The sequence below is a fragment of the Microcebus murinus genome, chromosome 13 (assembly GCF_040939455.1).
Source record: "Microcebus murinus isolate Inina chromosome 13, M.murinus_Inina_mat1.0, whole genome shotgun sequence".
Classification (NCBI taxonomy): Eukaryota; Metazoa; Chordata; class Mammalia; order Primates; family Cheirogaleidae; genus Microcebus; species Microcebus murinus.
Genome location: NC_134116.1, coordinates 77,460,508 through 77,479,726, shown reverse-complemented (window position 1 = coordinate 77,479,726; position 19,219 = coordinate 77,460,508). Strand labels below are relative to the sequence as shown.

The 19,219-nt window shown below is 42.0% G+C and overlaps 1 protein-coding gene across 3 annotated transcripts in view; it reads left to right on the top strand.

Annotated features, from left to right (window-relative positions):
- SPATA13 (spermatogenesis associated 13) overlaps positions 1–19,219 on the top strand; it is a 126,283-nt gene that overhangs the window by 4,245 nt on the left and 102,819 nt on the right. Inside the window, exon 1 of one of the 3 annotated variants that reach the window (XM_076009544.1) lies at positions 12,726–18,763. The exons of the other annotated variants lie outside the window; for them this stretch is intronic. The gene's annotated coding sequence lies outside the window, so the exon portion shown is untranslated. Of the gene's footprint in view, positions 1–12,725; positions 18,764–19,219 lie in introns of those variants that run through there. 3 annotated transcript variants of the gene reach the window in all.

Genomic DNA, 19,219 nt, shown 5'->3' with positions numbered 1-19,219 from the left:
TCAAAATATCTTCCAGGCTGGCCGCTGTGTGTGGACTGAGAACCTCACCAGCATCCTCACCCTCTGGATCCAGCCTCAGGATTGGGGAACCTTGCATGTCTAATCCGGGAGAGGGGAAGGGCCGGCCTGTCCCCGCTGCCCCCATGAACACCACGGCAGGGTTTGTTTCTGGAGACTGGCAAGCTGTCCCTGGAGAAAAGTAGAACACAGGTCTGAACTGGCCAGACTGGAGAGTTCCGGTGGAGGGAGGCAACCTGAAAGATCTCAAGCCCCCAGGTCCCTTCCTCAGTCCCTGGCCACCTGGCCACCCTGCCCTCCTCCCGTCTCGGCCCCTCCCAGAGGCCCTGCTTTCACTGCAGGGAAGGGGCAGTGCTTGCTCACTGCCTGGGACAGGTGCAAGGGGAGGGCGAGGCCGGGCTTTTATTCCTGCAGCAGCAGAGGCAGGAGGCCGGCCACGAGGTGCGTTCCTGGCGTTGCAGATCAGAACTTTGATCACAGCCTTTCAGAGAAAATAGGAGCAGTGAGCAGTCTGTTGTAATTCATTGTTAAAATTACAATTCAGGCTCGTTACGCAAGTTTCTGAGGTCAGGCCCCAGTACAGCGTCCCCATGGATGATAGAGACAGGCAGATACATGTGTCCTGAGTCCTAAGCAACTTACACACGTAGTTTTAAACACATCTGATTTGTATGTTGGGACTCTACGGCTGAAGGAAAAACGGCCCGTGCTTCAGAAACGTGCTCTGTTTCCACCTTTCCCAAGGGGTGGAGTGCTCTTACGTGATGTGTGAGCTGATAGCTAATTCATCATGAGTCACCTATCTGGGGATGTCTGTGGACCCGTAGATACTGCCACCGCAAGTGTGAGTGGCCATACCTTTGTGCTGGTTTGGAGGGACAGATGCATGCCTGACAATTACCGTGCATCTTTTGTGTGCGAGATGCTGAGGATGGAATTGTTCATCAGAAACAGCCCCTGTTTCCATGAAGAGGGTCACATTCTCGTGTGGAGGGAGTGTTGAATATGTAAAAGGAAAGTTGTGAACAGTGCCGTGGGTGTGGCGGTCAGTTTATGCAGAGGGTGCTGCAGATGCACAGGAGAGTTCTAAGGTCCAGGAGGGCTTCTTGGAGGAGGAGCTGAGGGAAGCCTGGGCTGAATCTTAGCGGGGGAGTGAGCAGGCTGGCAGAGGAGCCCACAGAGAGGCACTCCAGCCTGTGCGGACAGCATAAGCAGAGAGGGGGAGTTGGACTTTGGCTTGGTGACTCCAGAGCCGCTCGAAACAGTTCCGTGTTGCCACACTCCCAGGCTTGTCAATCGTGACTGATTGTTTGCGCCTAGAGCATGGCTCTAGCATTAGCAATATTGAGGGATTTGTTAGGAAAGCAAATTCTAGGGCTCTCCCCCAGACCTACTGAACTAGCAAATCTGTGGGTGGGGCCCAGGGCTGTGTATTTTAAGAAGCCTTGCGTATGATTTTCACGCATGCTCACTCTTGAGAGCCACCATGTCAGAGCATACGCTTTCCAGAGGTCTGAACAGCCACTGTCTGGCTGCCTCACCGCATTCCAGAGGTCAGTCCCCGGGTCATTACCTGTGTGGGCTGTGTGTGGTTCCCCTCAAGTAGACAGCCGTCCACCTTTCTTTCACCTCTGTCCTCGGGATACATCCTGACGGTTTCTTTTGCCCACCTTGCATTACCTGAAATGATTCCTTAGTGTTTGGCAGTCATCAGACAACCGCTTAGCTCTGCTGCTTATCAACTGTGTGGCCTTGGGAAGGTCTTAACCCCTCTGTGCCTCAGGTGCCACATCTCTGAAAAGTGTAGGTAGTCCCTGCGTTGGTCCCTTTCCGCTGCTATAGCAAGATACCTTAGAGCGGGTAACTTATAAAGAACAGACACTTATGCCTGCAGGCTGGGAAGCCCACGATCAAGGTGCTGACGTTCAGTGTCTGGTAAGGGCCTTCTTGCTGCTGCATCTTCATATGGCAGAAGGGGTCAAAAAAGGGCAAAAGGGACGAACACTGAGTCCCCACGTGGCAGGAGAGATGGAAGGGCCAGGCTGCTCTCTGAGTCCTCTTTTATACGAGCACTAATCTGGTTCACGAGGGTGGAGCCCTCATGCTCTGATCACGCCCCTGAACGCCTCCCCTCTGCATGCCGTAACCTCGGGGTTTAAGCTCCAACATAAGAATTTTGGAGGGGCACGTGCATTCAAACCATAGCGGTTCCCATCTCTCGGTAAGTGTTTCAGAAACTCTGCTGCGTGTTGGAATTGTCTGAGAGTCTTTAAAAACATGGACGCCTACTGCCACCCTCCAAATACTGTGCTGGGTTTTGGGCGTGACCTGTGGGGGGGAATGGTTGAACGGTTCCCAGGTGCAGTCAAGTTTGGGCACCACTGTCACAGACTGTGGTGAGGAGGAAATGGCTGACCATGGTGACCCTTGTCAGAAGCGCGGAAGAGTGTGCCTGGCTGGCACGTAGGCAGCGCTGGTACCCATCTGTCTGGTGAGGGAGGCGGCGACGGTTTTGTGATGGGAGGAGGAGGCAGTGGCCCCAGTTCAGTCGTTGAGTGGTGAGTGCTTGTGCAGAGTGGAGCGCATCTCAGCTTGGAGGTCTCCTGGTGGTCCTTTCTTGTGGTCTGAGAGTTGGGAAGTAAAATAGGTCTGCGTGTCTAATTCTAGAAGCTTCCGCCAGGCTAAGATGCGGACGATGACGCTGGTAACAGAGAACGCAGGACCGGCCAGGTCAGACTTCCAGCACGGGGCGCCGTTTCCCTCCCCTCTGTATGGTTAAAACTTGAATTCTTAGAATAACCAGATTCTAAAATCACGCAGTACCCACGCTCTACCGTGTGAATGGAAATGTTAATGTGACCCGGGCGGCCCTGCCTTCTCCAATCCATCATTTGCACGTAAATGTGCCAGTTTTCGAACACACCCAATCCATCTCTACACTTTGTCTCTTTTTGGCACCTGATCTGTCTCCTAAAATCTAAATGTCATTATGTTATAAATTATGTATTTCTGAACATTATTTGAAAGAATGTATAATCTTTCTGCATATCTTACCCTGTCATAAATATTCATTCCATCGTCATTCATTATTTTACTCATTCAACCAATGTTGATGAACACCTGCTTCGGACCAGGCACTGAGCTAGCAGTCTTATTGCTTTCCTACTGTGGGGAGACGACGTCAGCATGTACAAAGTATTTCTTTTGGTTTTGATTTATAATGGTAGCCTTCTCTATTTCTGTCTCTTTTAGTGACATAATTACTCAACTTTAATAATAGAACATCTGAAGGACATTTTTCATGTTGACTTCATGGGCCTTCTTTGAACCCTGCTGAGATTAATTAAATCAAACCCCATGCAACAATTATCCTAAAATATCCTGACAAGTTATTTAAACAGAGTTTACCCAGGACCGTAAGACCTTGAGTAAGTGACCCATAGCAGAGTGCCCTTGCAGTCAAACCTGGGACCCAAGTTTAAGTTCTTTCAGTTTTTAGGTTCTTTCAGTCCTGCGAGTATGTGCAAATTAATTCTATAAATGAGAAATATATGTGAATTCATATCTCTAGTTTATGATTTGCTCTCTTGCAGAAAAGTTAGATTATGTTTTTTGGTTTTGTTTTGCTGTTCAGGCTCGCAAGTAACTGATGTTTAATGTTAGATTGGCCGCAGTGCATTTAAATGTGTGTTGTAAATGGAAATAATTGATTCACTATATTTGTTCTGCTGCTTAATTCCTAAGCAAAAATCTACCACTGGGGCCACTTTTGTATAGCCAGCACACAAGCAGCTCAGTATTATGGTAAAGACTGGCCTCCATTGTGTGGTCTCTCCATTATCACTCCCGTTACCGCAGACTGAATAGGGTTTAGAAATACAGGCCTTCAAAGGACTCACCCTTGCTTAAATGTTCCATGGATGCTTCTGAAATAACATCCCTCAAACCCTCATTCAAACAAGAAAGAAGGAAGGGGATGTATTAATATTCTGCAGCTTCAGTTATAATCAAAAGGATTATATATTTAAATAAGAAAAAAATTGCATTTTAATTTTAAAACTTGAGGTTATGTAATTGAAAATATACTACTAAAAAAAAAGAAAAGAAAACCCACCATAGTATTCCTTAAAATGGTGTATTTTAAGATCTGCCAGACCTGCTTTCTATGCTTTTTCTACCTTTGACTTTTCTAAAACAAATCCGAAATCCCCAGAGTGGGGTGCTCGGCTCATCTTACTGGAGAGCCTGCTTGTTTGGCCAAGTGAAGTTCAGTCCTGGCGTTGAGGTGTCAGGCGTGTCCCCGGGCCACTCCGGTTTCCTGCACTTCCTAGAGAAGGCTTGGGCTCTTCGCTCTGTTGTGTCCCAGTTCCAGTTCCTCGCCTGGTCTGTGGGGGCTGGGGGAAGCAGCGGTGCCCTCTTGCACCGTTGAGACATGGGACGAGCTGCTGACCACGGAAGGTCCCTCACTGGGTCCAGTCTGAGACTCCTGGTCTCACCACGTGAATCAAACAGTAGGATTCTGAAAAAGGAACGTGGCAGCTTCTTTTGACCATTGATGTTTTCATGGCAAGCTGTGGCAAGATGCAAGTGAGAAGACCGAGATGGAAACCTGGGGCTCGTGGACTCAATCTATTTGGGTTATTATTTGTAGTGTCCTCGAATTCTGTTCTCACCAGCCGGTCTGAAGACAAACAGCTTTGCTAGACGTTGAGCCACCTGAAGGCAGATAGACGCCTTCCCAAGACTCAGTCCTTGAGATGCCACGGAACCCTGTAATGCCCCCTCCCCAAGGTCACCTTGGCTCCCAGAGCATGGAGATGCAGGTCTTGGTGGGTCCAGTTGGGGGGGGGGTTGCTCCCAATGTGAGTCTCAGCAGTAACCCAGGTGACACTCATCTCTTTCTGCCCCTTCTATTGTCACCTTCTCTCATTAAAACTGTGCAGAGTGGGAGGAGAGTGCTGAAGACCTCTTCTAGACTTTGCTTCATAGCTTAGAACCTTCTAGAATCTCCTGTTTCTGCCATGTGAGGCTCAGGAGAAGGGGGAAAACACAGGTGGCTCAGTGGGCCCCTGCCCTGCTCTCCTGTTTGGCTGCTCTGCCTGAAGGTCACCTGTGCTTCTTAAGAACAAATGCTCAGGGCTTGGAGAATGCTGTACACTTCTGTGGCATGGATGCCTTTCCTCTGATGCAGAGGTAATCTCGTAGGAGGGACCCAAGAATTCTTCCTGCTTTTTCTAATCCTTATTTTGGTAGAATCTGACTGCCTCATACCAAGTGCTCACCCTTATTGTGTTCTGCCCAGAAGCCTTCAGGTGCTACACAGAAGCAGGAATGGTTTGGCATTGCAAGGTTCCATGTTCAGTTCATCACAGTTTAGGTCTCGAATGCGTAGAGGTGTATGGGTCAAATCATATAATACCAATACTATAGCCACCGCCTAAATGTGTCTGATTTGGTCGCATAGTTTCTTAAATTTCCATACTGGCATGTCTGAAGGAAGTTTATCACATTGACTTCCTAGGGGCTATTTTTAAGCCTGCTGAGATTAATTAAATAAAACCCCATGCCACAATTCTTCTAAAGTGTGTAGGGGCTTATGAAATTTCAGTGCATGCTGAACCACTGAATTTGAGTCATCTAAGTAGATGGCTACGTTTTTTGTTGATGTCTTTCGGTGGAAGTCTGATATGCTTTGTACATTTTTGTGGGTAGACACTGCTAGTCTCTAGCAGTTTCACTTTCGCCCTGGGGTGAGGAATCCCTCAAGGAAGAAGGAAGTGCAGTGAGCAGGACCAGCCTGTTTTCTAGGCTTTCCTGGAGAGTCCCCCCTCCACACAGTGCGTCTCCGTTGTCCTCAGGTTGGAACTTCTGAAGAACACTCTGTATCAGTTGGAACGCTTTCTTCTGAGATAGTGGGTATCTCTGCAGATCTGTCTGGGATGAAAAGATCGTTACGAAAGGAGCCTGGTTCCCAGCACGGGTTCCCGGGCCCTTGTTCCCCTGAACCGGGGCAGCCACCCGCTCTGGGTGTACTTCCAGGGCAACCGAACGACCCGGGAAACGCTCTCATCATTTTTGAGAGAGGATTAAAAAAAAATAAACAACTACTCTTCAAAGCGTGCGTTTGTATTGTTGCTCCTCTCGATTTAGGTCCATGTTCCTTTCTTTGGCCTGTGGATGTCCCATTGCTCCTGCGCCATTTGTTGAAAGGGCTGTCCCTCTAGCATGCAACTTCTTTTGCTCCTTTATAAAAAAATCACATGGTCTTTCTTGCGTAGATGTATTTCTGGGTTCTGTCTTCTGTTCCATTGATCTGTATGTCTGTACCTCAGCCAGTATCACAGTCTTGATTACCGTAGTGATCTAAATATTGAAATCGGGTAGGCTGACTCCTCCCATTGTATTCTTCTTTTTCAAAATTGTCTTAGCTATTCTAGCTCCCTTTTCTTTCTTTATAAATGTTAGAATAATCTTCTCTCTAGCTACAAAAAATCTTGCTGGGATCTGATAGGAATCTGGGGAATAGTGACATCTTTACTGTGTGTTGAGTTTTCTAATCAATGAACACAGTTTGTCTCTATTTATTTTGATCTGTTTTTGATTTCTTTCATCGGCACTGTGTAGTTTTCAGTATACAAATTCTGTACACGTTTTGTTAGATTTACATCTAAGTGGTTCATTTTTTTGAGTGATTGGAAATGTTGTTGTATTTTTAATTTTGGTGTCTACATGCTCATTGCTATATACAATTTAAAAAAAGTTTAGCTTATATCCTACAACCTCGTGGAGCTCACTCATTAGTTCTTGGGTTTTTTTTTTAAATTTTCTTTTGTAGATTCCTTGGAGTTTTCTATGTAGGCAATCATGTCATTTGAAAATAGGGTTGTTTTTAATTCTTCCTTTCTAATCTATATGTCTTTTCTTGCCTTATTACACTGGCTATAGCATCTGTCTTTCACCATTAAGTGTAATGTTAGCTGCAGGGTTTTTTTGTAGATGCTGCTTATCAAGTTGAGGAAGTTCCCTTCTATTGCCGTTTTTCTGAAAGTTCTTTCTTTTTAATGAAGAATGGGTGTTGAATTTTATTAAATGCTTTTTTCTATATCAATGAATATGATTATGATTTTTCTTCTTTAGCCTGTTAATATGGTGGATTAACATTGATTGGTTTTCAAGTACTAAATCAGTCATAGATTCCTGGATTAAACCCAAATGGAATGAACCCCACTTGGTCATGTGTATAATTATTTTTATATGTTGCCGAATTCTCTTTGGTCAAGCATTTTTGTGAATATATTCATAAGTGATATTGGGCTGTAATTTTTTTTGTACTGTTTCATCAGGTTTTAGTATCACGTTAATAGTAGTGTCATAAATTGAATCAGGAAGTATTTCCTCCGCTCACATTTCCTGAAAAGATACTGTAGAATTGGGGTTAATTCTCCTTAAACATTAGGTGGAATTCCTCAGTGAAACGACCTGGCCTGGAGATTTCCTTTTTGGGAGTTTTGAAATTACAAATTCAGTTTCCTTAATTGTCTAGGGCTGTTAAACTTACCTGTTTCACCTTGTATGCGTTGTGGTGGTTTGTGTTTTTTGCAGCAGTGGTCCATTTTGTTTAAGTTATCAAATTGATGTGTTTAGAGCTGTTCATATTATTGTTTTGATGTCTACAAGGTCTGTAATGATATCCTGTTTCATTCTTGATATTGGTATACAATGTTTTCTATCTTTTTTCTTTGTTAGTTTTGCCAGAAGTTTTTCAATTTTATTGATCTTTTTGAAGAACAACTCTGTTCAACTGATTTTCGCTATTGCTTTCTATTAGCAATTTTTTTTATATTTGTTCTTACCTTAATTATTCTTCCTATTGCTTGCTTTAGGTTTCTTTTACTCTTTTTCTAGGTTCTTGAAGTGGGAGTTTAGATTATAGATTTGAGATGTTTCTTCTTTTCTTATGTGAGCATCTTGTGCTATAAATTTCGCTCAGGGCAAGCACTGCTTTAGCTATGTCCCACAAATTTTGATATGTTGCATTTTCATTTTCATTCAGTTAAATGTATTTTTAAAGGTTTCTCTTTAGACTTCCATTTTGGCCTGTGGATTATTTATTTAATAGAAATGTGTTGTTTAGTTTCCAAGTGTTGGGAGATTTTTCTGTTACCTTTTTGTTATTGGTTTCTAGTTTAATTCCATTATGATTGGGGAACACGTTGTATAGGATTTAAGTTCTTTTAAATTTGTTGAGGTTTGGATTAGGGCCCAGGAGATTGGTCTATCTTGATATATGTTCCGTCGGCACTTGCAAAGAATGCTGTTCACGGGTGGAATGTTCTTTAGCTGTCTGATCCTGTTGGTTAGTGGTGTTGGTCCTGCAGTGGAGTGTTTTGTTGTAATGGTGTTGGTAGTGATGTTTGTTTTTTGTTTCTTGTTTGGGGTTTTGTTTTTTTTTTTTTTTGGCAGGAAAAGGGGACTAAAAATTGGACAGCAGAAAATTTGAAGTCATATTGTCCAGCAAAAATAAGTTGGCTAAAAGTCTACATCGCCAATTTAGGGAAATTTTGACAGTCACCCAGGAAGAGAGAAGAGTAAATTTTCTTTTGATAGTTTAGGGACCAAAGAGGGCCATTTCATTGCACCATCATTTTAGAATTAGAAAATCTCAAGAAAGTCAAGCTTTATCTTGAAAAACAACTAAACTTGCCAACTAGGACTGGAGGAAAAGTATGTGTTTCAAGGTTGCCTAGATTGCTTCTTGTTGAGTAATATTTGAAAGTTAACCGCCTTAAGGTTTACTTGTTCCATCATTAGTTTAATTAGACCCAGAACAGGGAAATGGATTTTTTTATATAAAAGCTAGCTTATTCATCTATTCTGAACAATTTGTTGACTCCTTCTTCTATTCCAGACATAGTGCTAGCCCTTGAGGATGTGGAGAGATATGGATCTAAGTATCTTGTTTCTTCTCTCACAGAAGAGAAGCTTAGAAATCCCAATGGCTTCTATAGAGAGTGATTACTAGGAGTAAATTCAATTTTGAAGATTATTTTAGTTTTAGATGCTGTAGCTTAAATTTGAAAAGTGGCATTAAAAATATTTTGCAGAAAAACTACTCCATGTTTTATTACATGGCTACATAGTCACTCTCAATTCCAAATTCAATTCAAAATGCAGTGGTTTTTACACGTCTCCTGTGTTGCCAGGCTTGGAAGTGGGTGCAGGGGCTCTGAGCTTGTTGGAGTAGGTCTTTCTTAAATCTGATTGTTGTGAAGACAGGGGCCAGGTATGCATTTCTGAGGCTTTATATCCATTTTTGTTTTATTTCTTAAGAAGTAGAAGCCTCCATGTAGTCTGGAAAAATTCATTTACATCTGCCATTTCAGTAACATAACTCTATAAGGACTATCTACACTTCATGTTGAACTTAAATATTAGTACGAACAGATCCGGTATCAGTTCTGAAGTGACCTCATGTGTTGTAAACACACCATTGGTTTAACCTGTTTTACCAGGTTCAACTTCAGAAGGACGGCAGAGACCTTGGTCTATTACTTTTTGTGTAATACATACAAAAAGTTAGAAAGTACAGCTAAACAAATCATAGTATTTGCTCTCTCTTTTCCCCAGGACATCATTATTTCCCTTTCAATATCTGCTTTTCAGATCACAAAAACATGTTATTTTCCCAGGAAGCCAGGAGCCAGGTGAGTCCAAGGGTAGGTTAAGTATACTGGTTCCTGGCCCGAGTCCCAGAAGTGACCCTCAGTCAGTCTTCTTTCCCTCACTTTGGGGCCGTTTAATTTAATTTACTGTGTTTTCTGTGACAGTGGAGCCTGGTAATTTTCCAAAGAAACTCCATATATCTAAATAAATAATAATATGATCGGTTGATTTGCTATTAATTGTTAACAGGCGGCAAGCGCATGCCGTATTATATCATTTTATTAACAAGCCGCCTCCTTTCTCCTTAGGATTAATCTAAAAAGAAGTTAAAAATTGTATTGTCTATTGAGCTTCCTTATTACTTCTTAATTCATCAAAATGTAGTGGACATCACCACTGCTTTACTTCTGGAGTTTTAAGTGAAATCTCTCTGTTCTTAAATATTGCAGATGAATTTCATTTTTTAAAAAGCCCCTGTGTAGGCCAAACAAGGCATGGGTGCTGTCTTAGTCTGTTCTGGCTGCTGTAACAGAATACCTTAGACAGGGCGGCTTAAACAACAGGAATGTGTTGCTCACAGTTCTGGAGGCTGGAAGTCCAAGATCGAGGCCATGGCAGATCCAGCGCCTGGTGAGCGCCCACTTTCTGGTTGTAGACGGTGCCGTCTCACTGTGTCCTCACATCCTGGAAGGGGCAAAAAGTCTCCCTTGGGCCTGTTTTATAAGGGCGCTAGTCCCATTCATGAGGGCTCTGGCCCCATGACCTAATCACCTTCCAAAAGCCCCACCTCCTAATACAACCACCTTGAGGGTTAGGATATCAACATACGAATTTTTTTTTTTTTAACTGAGTATATCTGCTCCAGATTAACATATAACTTTTTTTTTTTTTTTTTTTTTTTTTTTTTGAGACAGAGTCTCACTTTGTTGCCCAGGCTGGAGTGCCATGGAGTCAGCCTTGCTCACAGCAACCTCCAATTCCTGGGCTCAAGCAATCCTTCTGCCTCAGCCTCCCGAGTAGCTGGGACTACAGGCATGTGCCACCATGCCTGGCTAATTTTTTCTATGTGTTTTTAGTTGGCCAATTAATTTCTTCCTATTTTTAGTAGAAATGGGATCTTGCTCTTGCTCAGGCTGGTTTTGAACTCCTGACCTTGAGTGATCTGCCAGCCTCAGCCTCCCAGAGTGCTATGATTACAGGTGTGAGCCACTAAGCCATTGTATAACTTTTGAGGGGATGTAGAATTCAAACAGTAGCAAGTACTATGAAAGTGAATCCAAAAGCCAATGCTTACCACCTCTGACGATCCTCTTGGAAAACATATTGAATTAAGAGTAATTTATTGAGCTGCGTTGAGATATGGGTGCAATGAAGGGGTAGACATTCCGATATGTCTAAGAACAGCCGTCTCTATTCTTAATGTAAGTGCTTTTCTGACTATACTCTTATGATATCACTTATATATAGTTATTAATAGTACTAATAAGAAGTACCCTAAGAAATGAGCTTACCATGTGCCATGCATTGCTAGAAAGGTATTATGCATGTAAGTAAGGTGAACAAATTGAGGATCAGAAAACGTAAGTAATGACCCAAGCTGACCGGGTCTGCCTAATGGCCAGGCTGAGACTGTGACCCAGCACCTTGTTACGGTACCATTTCTGCCTGTTTGCCTTCTGTCTATATTTAAGAATTGACACCACAGCCAAGTAACTGGCCTCATTGTTTCTTTTTTAACAGCTTTGTTGACATATAATTGACACATCACACAACTCCTCCTTTTAAAGTGTGCAGTTCAGTTGTTTCAGTGTGTCCACAGACTTCTGCTGTCATCCGTCACCATGGTCGATTTTAAGACATTTTCATCACCCCGTAAAAGAAGCTCTGTACTCATTAATAGTCACCTCCCATTTCACCCTAAACTCCCAGCTTTAGACAACCACTAATGTACAGTCTGTCCCTATAGATTTGGCTATTTTAGACATTTTATATAAATGGATTCATACAATGTGTGGCCTTTTGGGTCTGGCTTCTTTCACTTGGCATAATGTTTTAAGGTTCATTCATGTTATAGCATGGTTCAGTACTTTTTATTGCTGAATAATGTTCCATTGTATGTATATACCACATTTTATTTATTTATTTAGAGACAGAGTCTCATTTTGTTGCCTTCTTTTTTTTTTTTTAACCACATTATATTTATTCATTCATCAGTTGATGGCCGTTTGGGTTGTTTGTACTTTTTAGTTATGGATAATGCTACTGTGAACATCTGTATATATGTTTTTGTGTGGATGTATGTTTCCATTTTCCTTGGGTATATTCCTAGGAGTAGCATTGCTGAGTCATGTGGTAACTCTACATTTTTGTTTTGTTTTGTTTTGTTTGAGACAGAGTCTTGCTCTGTTGCCTGTGCTAAGAGTACAGTGGCGTCATCATAGCTCACAACAACCTCAAACTCCTAGGCTCAAGTGATTCTTCTGTCTCAGTCTCCTGAGTAGCTGGGACTATAGGCACATGCCACTACACCCGCCCTTATTTTTCTATTTTTTGTAGAGACGGTGTCTCACTCTTGTTCAGGACGATCCTGAACTCCTAGCCTCAAGCAATCCTGCCTCGGCCTTCCAGAGTGCTAGGATTATAGGTGTGAGCCACTGAGCCCGGCCCCCATTTCCAATTTTTTAATTGGGTTGTTTGCCATTTTGTTGTTGAGTTGTAAGAGTTCTTTATATATTCTGGATATTTGACTCTTAATCAGATATATGATTTGCAGGTATCTTCTCCCATTCTGTGGGTTCTCTTTTCAAGATTGTTTTGGCTGCTCTGAGTCTCTTGAATTTTCTTATCAATTGTAGGTTCAGCTTGCAAATTTATGCCACAATTTTGATAGGATTGCATTGAATATGTAGATTAATTTGGGGCATATTTCCATTTTAACAATATCAAGTCTGTAATCTATGAGTCCATTTATTGAGGTCTTCTTATACTTCTTTCAACAGTGTTTTGTAGTTTATAGAGTATAAGTTTTAGACATCTCTTGATAAATTTATTCCTAAGTATTTTATTCTTTCTGATACTATTGTAAATGAAATGGTTTTCTTAATTTCCTTTTTGGGTTGTTCATTGCAAGTATATAAAAAATGTGATTAATTTTTTTCCATGCATCACTTAACAACGGTGATATGTTCTGAGAAATGCATTGTCAGGCAATCTCGTAGTTGTGTGAACAATCATTGAGTGCACCTAAACAAACCTAGATGGTACAGCCTACCACACACCTTGGATATGTGGTATAGCCTATTTCTCCTAGCTACAAACTGTACAGCATGTTACTGTACTGAATACTGTAGACAATGGTGGGTATTTGTGCATCTAAACATAGAAAAGGTACAGTAAAAATACAGTATAAAATATAAAAAGTGGTACACTTGTATAGGGCACTTACCATGAATAGAGCTTGTTGGACTGGAAGTTGCTCTGGGTGAGTGAGTGTGAAAGCCTGGGACGTTACTCTGTACCGCTGTAGACTTTAGACTGTGTACTTATGCTATACTAATACAAAATTATTTTCTTTCTTGAAGAATAGCCTTGGCTTACTATAACTTTTTGACTTTATACACATTTTAATTTTTTCCCTCTTTTGTAATAACACTTAGCTTAAAACATATTGTATAATTGTGCAAATTTTTTTTCTTTATATCCTTATTCTTTATATCCTTATTATATAAGCTTTTGTCTATTAACTATTTTTCTTTTAAAACTTTCTTGTTAAAAACTAAGACACAAACACACACATTACCCTAAGCTTGCACAGGGTCAGGATCATCAATATCACTGTCTTCCACCTCCACGTCTTGGCCCACTGGAAGGTCTTCAGGGGCAGTAATATGTTTGGAGCTGTCACCTCCTATGATAGCAATGCCTTCCTCTCGAATACCTTATGAAGGATCTGCCTGAGGCTGTTTTACAATTAACTTTTTGTTTTTAATAAACAGAAGGAATATACTCTAAAATAATGATAAAAATATAGTATAGTAAATAAGCCAGTAACCTAGTTGTTTATTATTGCTATCAAGTATTATGTGCTGTATGTAATTGTATGTGTTAGACTTTTACATGACTGGCAGTGCAGTAGGTTTGTTTGTCACCACAGACACAGGATAATATGTTGTGCTATGATGTGAGGGCAGTTATGACATCACTGGGTACTAGGAAGTTTTCAGCTACATTATTTATAGTCTTATGAGACCACCGTAGTGTATGTGGTGCGTCATTCATCAAAACATCTTAATGTGGAGCATGACTATATCTTTATCCTGGAACCTCCTTGAACTCATTTGTTAGTCTAATAGTTTTTTAGCATTATCTTTAGTACTTCTTCTGTGTAAGATCACGTCACCTGTAAGTAGTGACATTGAATACAGTTTTATCTCTTCCTTTCCAGTCTGGATTCCTTTTTTACTTTCTTGCTGAATTGTCCTGGATAGAACTTCTGGAACTATGTTGGATGGAAATGATGCCAGCAGGCATCCTTGTTCTCCATCTTGGGGGAAAAGCATCCAGTCTGTCACTATTAAGTGTGAGGTCAGCTGTGGCCTTTTTGTAGCTGTTGTTTATTGGCTTGAGGAAGTCCCTTCTACTACTTGTCTACTGAGTGTTTTTATTATGAAGGGGAGTTTAATTTTTCAAATTTTTTTGTGTCTATTGAGCTGATCTTTTTTTTTTTTTTGGTCTCTTTATTGAGAATGATGTATTATATTGAATTATTTTCGAATGTTAAACCAACCTTGCATTCTTTGGATAGATCCTACTTGGTCACTGTGAATAGTAATCTTACATGTTGCTAGGTTTGGTTTGCTGGTATTTTGTTTGGGACTTTGGTGTCTATATCCGTAAGAGATACTCATCTGTGTTTTCTACTCTTGTGATGTCTTTTTCTGGTTTTGTTATCTGGGTTATGCTGACATTGTAATAAGTGTTTGGCAATGTTCTGTCCTATTTTGTTTTTTGGAAGATTTTGTGAAGAAGTGGTATTTATTCTCCTTATTTGTTTTTAATTTCTGAAAGGACCAACACAACCCTTTTATTATGCCATCATATCCTTCTTTTTCTTAGCCACTCAAGAGTTTTCATCTTTCATGGACATATGGTCAAATCCTGCCTCTTCCACGAAGCTTTCTTTGATTATCCTGCCTCCGAAGCTGCTGTTATGCCTGAACTCCTACAGTTAATGCATAAGGCCCAGTGACGTAATCATGAGCTAGATTGTCACACTCTCTGCGTTTCTTGCTTGCTCCTTTGGTCTGCTCCACTGATCGTGAACTGCTTGAGGGCCGTGACTGGGCTTTCAGCTTCACTTGAGTGTCCTGAGGTACCCAGCACTTTGCAGTAAGGACAAGTAGAACATTTTGTTCAATTATGTAGATTTAAAGACTCTGAAAAATCTTATTCAGGATTTCCTAGTGTGTATGAGTATCTCCAAATCAGATAGACATTAAGAAATATCTTCATATGAATAAACATCTTTATGTACTTTGTGTATCTATGTATATATAAATATTTACACAGTCATGTAAATAATGACTATGCACATTATTTCAAACATAGGCCTAAATATCGTTAAAAGAGAATTTGGGAGGCAGTGTTCCTGGATTTCAGTCCTGGCTTTCTCATTTTGGGTTAAATACCGGACTCTGAGCCTTTTTCTTCAGTCTGGTTTTCTCATACATAACATGGAAATTAGTATGAGAACTAGAATAAAATATATAAATTATTTAGCCCAATACTTGATGCTAGTAGACACTTGATAAGTAATGACTGACAATTGATGACTTAAGCTCCTTTTAAATTATTAACCATATTCTAATACTTATATTCTAACATTAATTCTAGTATTACCCATGTTCTAAAAGTAATTTGAAATAATAGATGAATTGGTTCAAAGTCTCCGATTTTGTTTAGTGGCTGATTAGGTGAAATTTTAACATTCTCATTAAATTCTTTGACAAAGGAGTACTCTGTTTTCCCTTTTAATTCTCTGGAATGTCTTTGAGCTGTTGTTAAGGACTATCATTTCTCCTTGGCCATAATTATTGTGAGTTCCTGAGGAAGTGCCCAAAAGCATGGGCTGCAGGGTCAGATAGCCTGGGCCGCCCTGCGGACCTCCCCACGTCCTCCTCTGTCACACGCGGAAAAGTCTCTGCTCCCTAGGGTCCTCCTGAGAATTCAGAGAGACTCGGCAACAAGCACTCTGCACAGGGCCGGGCATTCAGCGGGTGCTGCATGTTAAGTAATTGTGTTTTTTGTATACTCTTTGCCTTCAGCACCTCACATGGTGTCTGGCACATAATAAATGTTTGAATAATTTTTTGTTGAAGTTATTAAGCTGATTGTGGAAAGCTTCTATTCAGAGATTATTTTTTTTTCTTTAGGAAGGATTCCTGCATTGGGAAGGAGGCCTGGCTGGGTGAGATTGAACACCTGATTCTGGATAGGCCGAGAGTCTTAGAGTTGGGAGAGATCCTTTTACACCAGCCTCGGTTGATAGAGGGGATGATCGAGGCTGCAATGCTAAGAGTTTATGTGATGATATAGTTATTCTTCCTTAAGAATATATCTCTTTAACTTTTAGAAATATTCCATTTCTGGCAATTTTGCCCTGCTAGGGTTAACCATATTTAGCCGTGCAGATGTTATCAGTGTTAGAAAGACTCAGTAGGTTGTTCCACTTCATCAGCCTAAACAAAGCAAGTCCATTAAACCAAACCTGATGAGACCAGCAGCAGCTCCTGTAAGGAACACAGTGGTGGCATCGGCGCCCACGGTGGGTTGTTGGCACGCAGGGCACCGTTATCTTTATTGGTACCTTTGGGGTGAGAGTATGTGAAGCTTCTGAGAAGGGCATCTCCTCACACGTGTTCCTTATTCACGTAACTTGCTAGGAAGGATGTAAGGAAGCCTGCTACATGCCTGAATGGCCTCAGTGTGGTGAAGTCACACTTTGTGAGGTAGTTATTATTATTGTTATTATCATTTCCAACACACTCTGAGGCTAAATTTTCTCATCTAATTTTCTTCCGTTTGCATGTTGAAGTGTTTTTGGCAAAGGGCTGAATTTTTCAAATATAAAGTCACATACACTGGGCCGGGCTCGGTGGCTCACGCCTGTAATCCTAGCACTCTGGGAGGCCGAGGTGGGAGGATTGCTTTAGCTCAGGAGTTCAAGACCAGCCTGAGCAGAAGCAAGCCCCTGTCTCTACTAAAAATAGAAAGAAATTAGCCAAACGACTAAAAATAGAAAAAATTAGCTGGGCATGGTGGCGCACGCCTGTAGTCCCAGCTACTTGGGAGGCTGAGGCAGGAGGATCGCTTGAGCCCAGGAGTTTGAGGTTGCTGTGAGCTAGGCTGACGCCACGGCACTCACTCTAGCCTGGGCAACAGGGTAAAACTGTGCCTCAAAAAAAAAAAAAAAAAAAATCACATAAACTGAACATACATTTTTTTCAAATGTAAGTCAAATGTGACACACACAAGCTTCCTTCAGGATAGACATGAATTCTTTACTACCTCCCTCTGGAAAACAAGACTGAATGGCTGGCTGGGCACGGTGGCTCACACCTGTAATCCTAGCACTCTGGGAGGCCGAGGCAGGCGGATTGCTCAAGGTCAGGAGTTCGAAACAAGCCTGAGCAAGATCCATCTGTACTAAAAATAGAAAGAAATGCATTGACCAACTAAAATATATATATACGAAAAATTAGCCGGGCATGGTGGCGCATGCCTGTAGTCCCAGCTACTCGGGAGGCTGAGGCAGAGGATCGCTTGAGCCCAGGAGTTTGAGGTTGCTGTGAGCTAGGCTGACGCCATGGCACTCACTCTAGCCTGGGCAACAAAGTGAGACTCTCAAAAAAAAAAAAAAAAGACTGAATGGCAGAACCAGGAACGTTGGACAAGGGCCTCGTCACACGTTTAACTTTACACAAAAAAGCACAGTGTCCCAAGGTTGACTCTGTGCAGAAAGATTTCAGAGAGGCACCAGCTGAGGCTCCCCTTGCTTTGCAGTGGTCTCTGCTCTAACAGAGACCTTTCCTGCCAGCACCCCTGTGCTGAGCGAGGCAGAGAGGTCAGTGGATTCTTCTCTGACTGAGGCTGGAGATTTTTGGAGGCTCCTTCTCATCCTGATTTTGCTGTCTGTGATTTTTTTTTAAAAAAAACAATTCCGGAAGCGTCCTCTGACACAGTGCCGCACGGTGTTTTTCCCGTGTTGGTTCATTTCCTACGTGCAACACGTTGAGCAGATGTTATTACTCCCAAACTCAGAGCGGTGAGCGAAGGCGGCTTCCCTTCCCAGGACGGCTGTGAGAAGAAGCTTGGAATAAAGTGCAGAGTGAAGAGCTATGAGACTTCTGCGGATTTTTTTCTTTATTTGTGACATGTGCCGACTGCTGTGTTTGAATGACTGATTGTGAATAGATAGGTATCTGGTACCCGTGCTTGCCGAGAATGCCTTAATTTGGAAAGTCAAGGTTAAAGTCATCTGGATGTTGAAACTCCATACAGAAAATTCTCGGGGAAAAGTTTTTAGTGCCGTCCTGAACCCGGGTAGCCAGTTTGCTTTTCTTTTGTACCCAGAACCACTGAGCTCAACAGAACCGGCAGGTGCGGAGTGGACCCAGGGTGGGCTGAGCAGTCACCAGTCCGGGAACGTGTGGTCACCGGCGTGCGCCCTCACGCGTGGGGACGGCGGGGGAGAAAGCATGACACGCACAGCCAACCAAATCCCAAAGATGATCACTTTTTTTTGGTTGTTGTTTCCAGTCTTGGTTTTTCTAGAGTGTATATTTAACTTGTTGATTTTTTGCCCCCTCTGATGTGTAATTGTTGTTATAGATTAACTTAATGCCAGGCAACAGCACGAACTTACAAATCACAGCGGTGGGTTTTCGTATTCTGTGCAGGACAAAGTTCAAAGCTCTGATAATTTCATGGTCTTGAGCTCTCCTGCCAAGTGGCTTGACCTGAAATAAAAAATCATGCCTACTGTGCTGTGACCTCTGTAGTGGCATTTTCAGGACTTGAAAAGGTAAGAGGGGTCCAGATTGTTTTTTTTTTTTTTTTTTTTAAATACAATAGTTCTTTAGTTATCTTGATGAAAATCAGAGTTAGAGGAAAATCCATTATTTTATTATTCTGAGTTTCAGGTTGTAAGTGGTAGCGTCTACAGAAAGTGACCGCTTCTTTACTCTTCTAGAATCTGAGTAGATATATTGGTGTTTCCTTGGGAAATTGCCTACGCCTTTCAGAGTGGGGACTGGGAACCAGTGTTTGGAAAAGTACAGGCATGTAGCTTTGCTTTTTATTCTCCTAGGATCTGCTTGCTCCGTGATTGTATTTATGGCCGGTTTGGGCACTTCCCCCCTTTATGTAGTTCAATATAAGCCTTTCCTAATAATGAGGACCGAAGCACCATACTGGGACGTGCGTTTGTGGAGCTGGGTAGATGCTAGTTTGCGTTACAAAAGACCGCACAATAAATGCT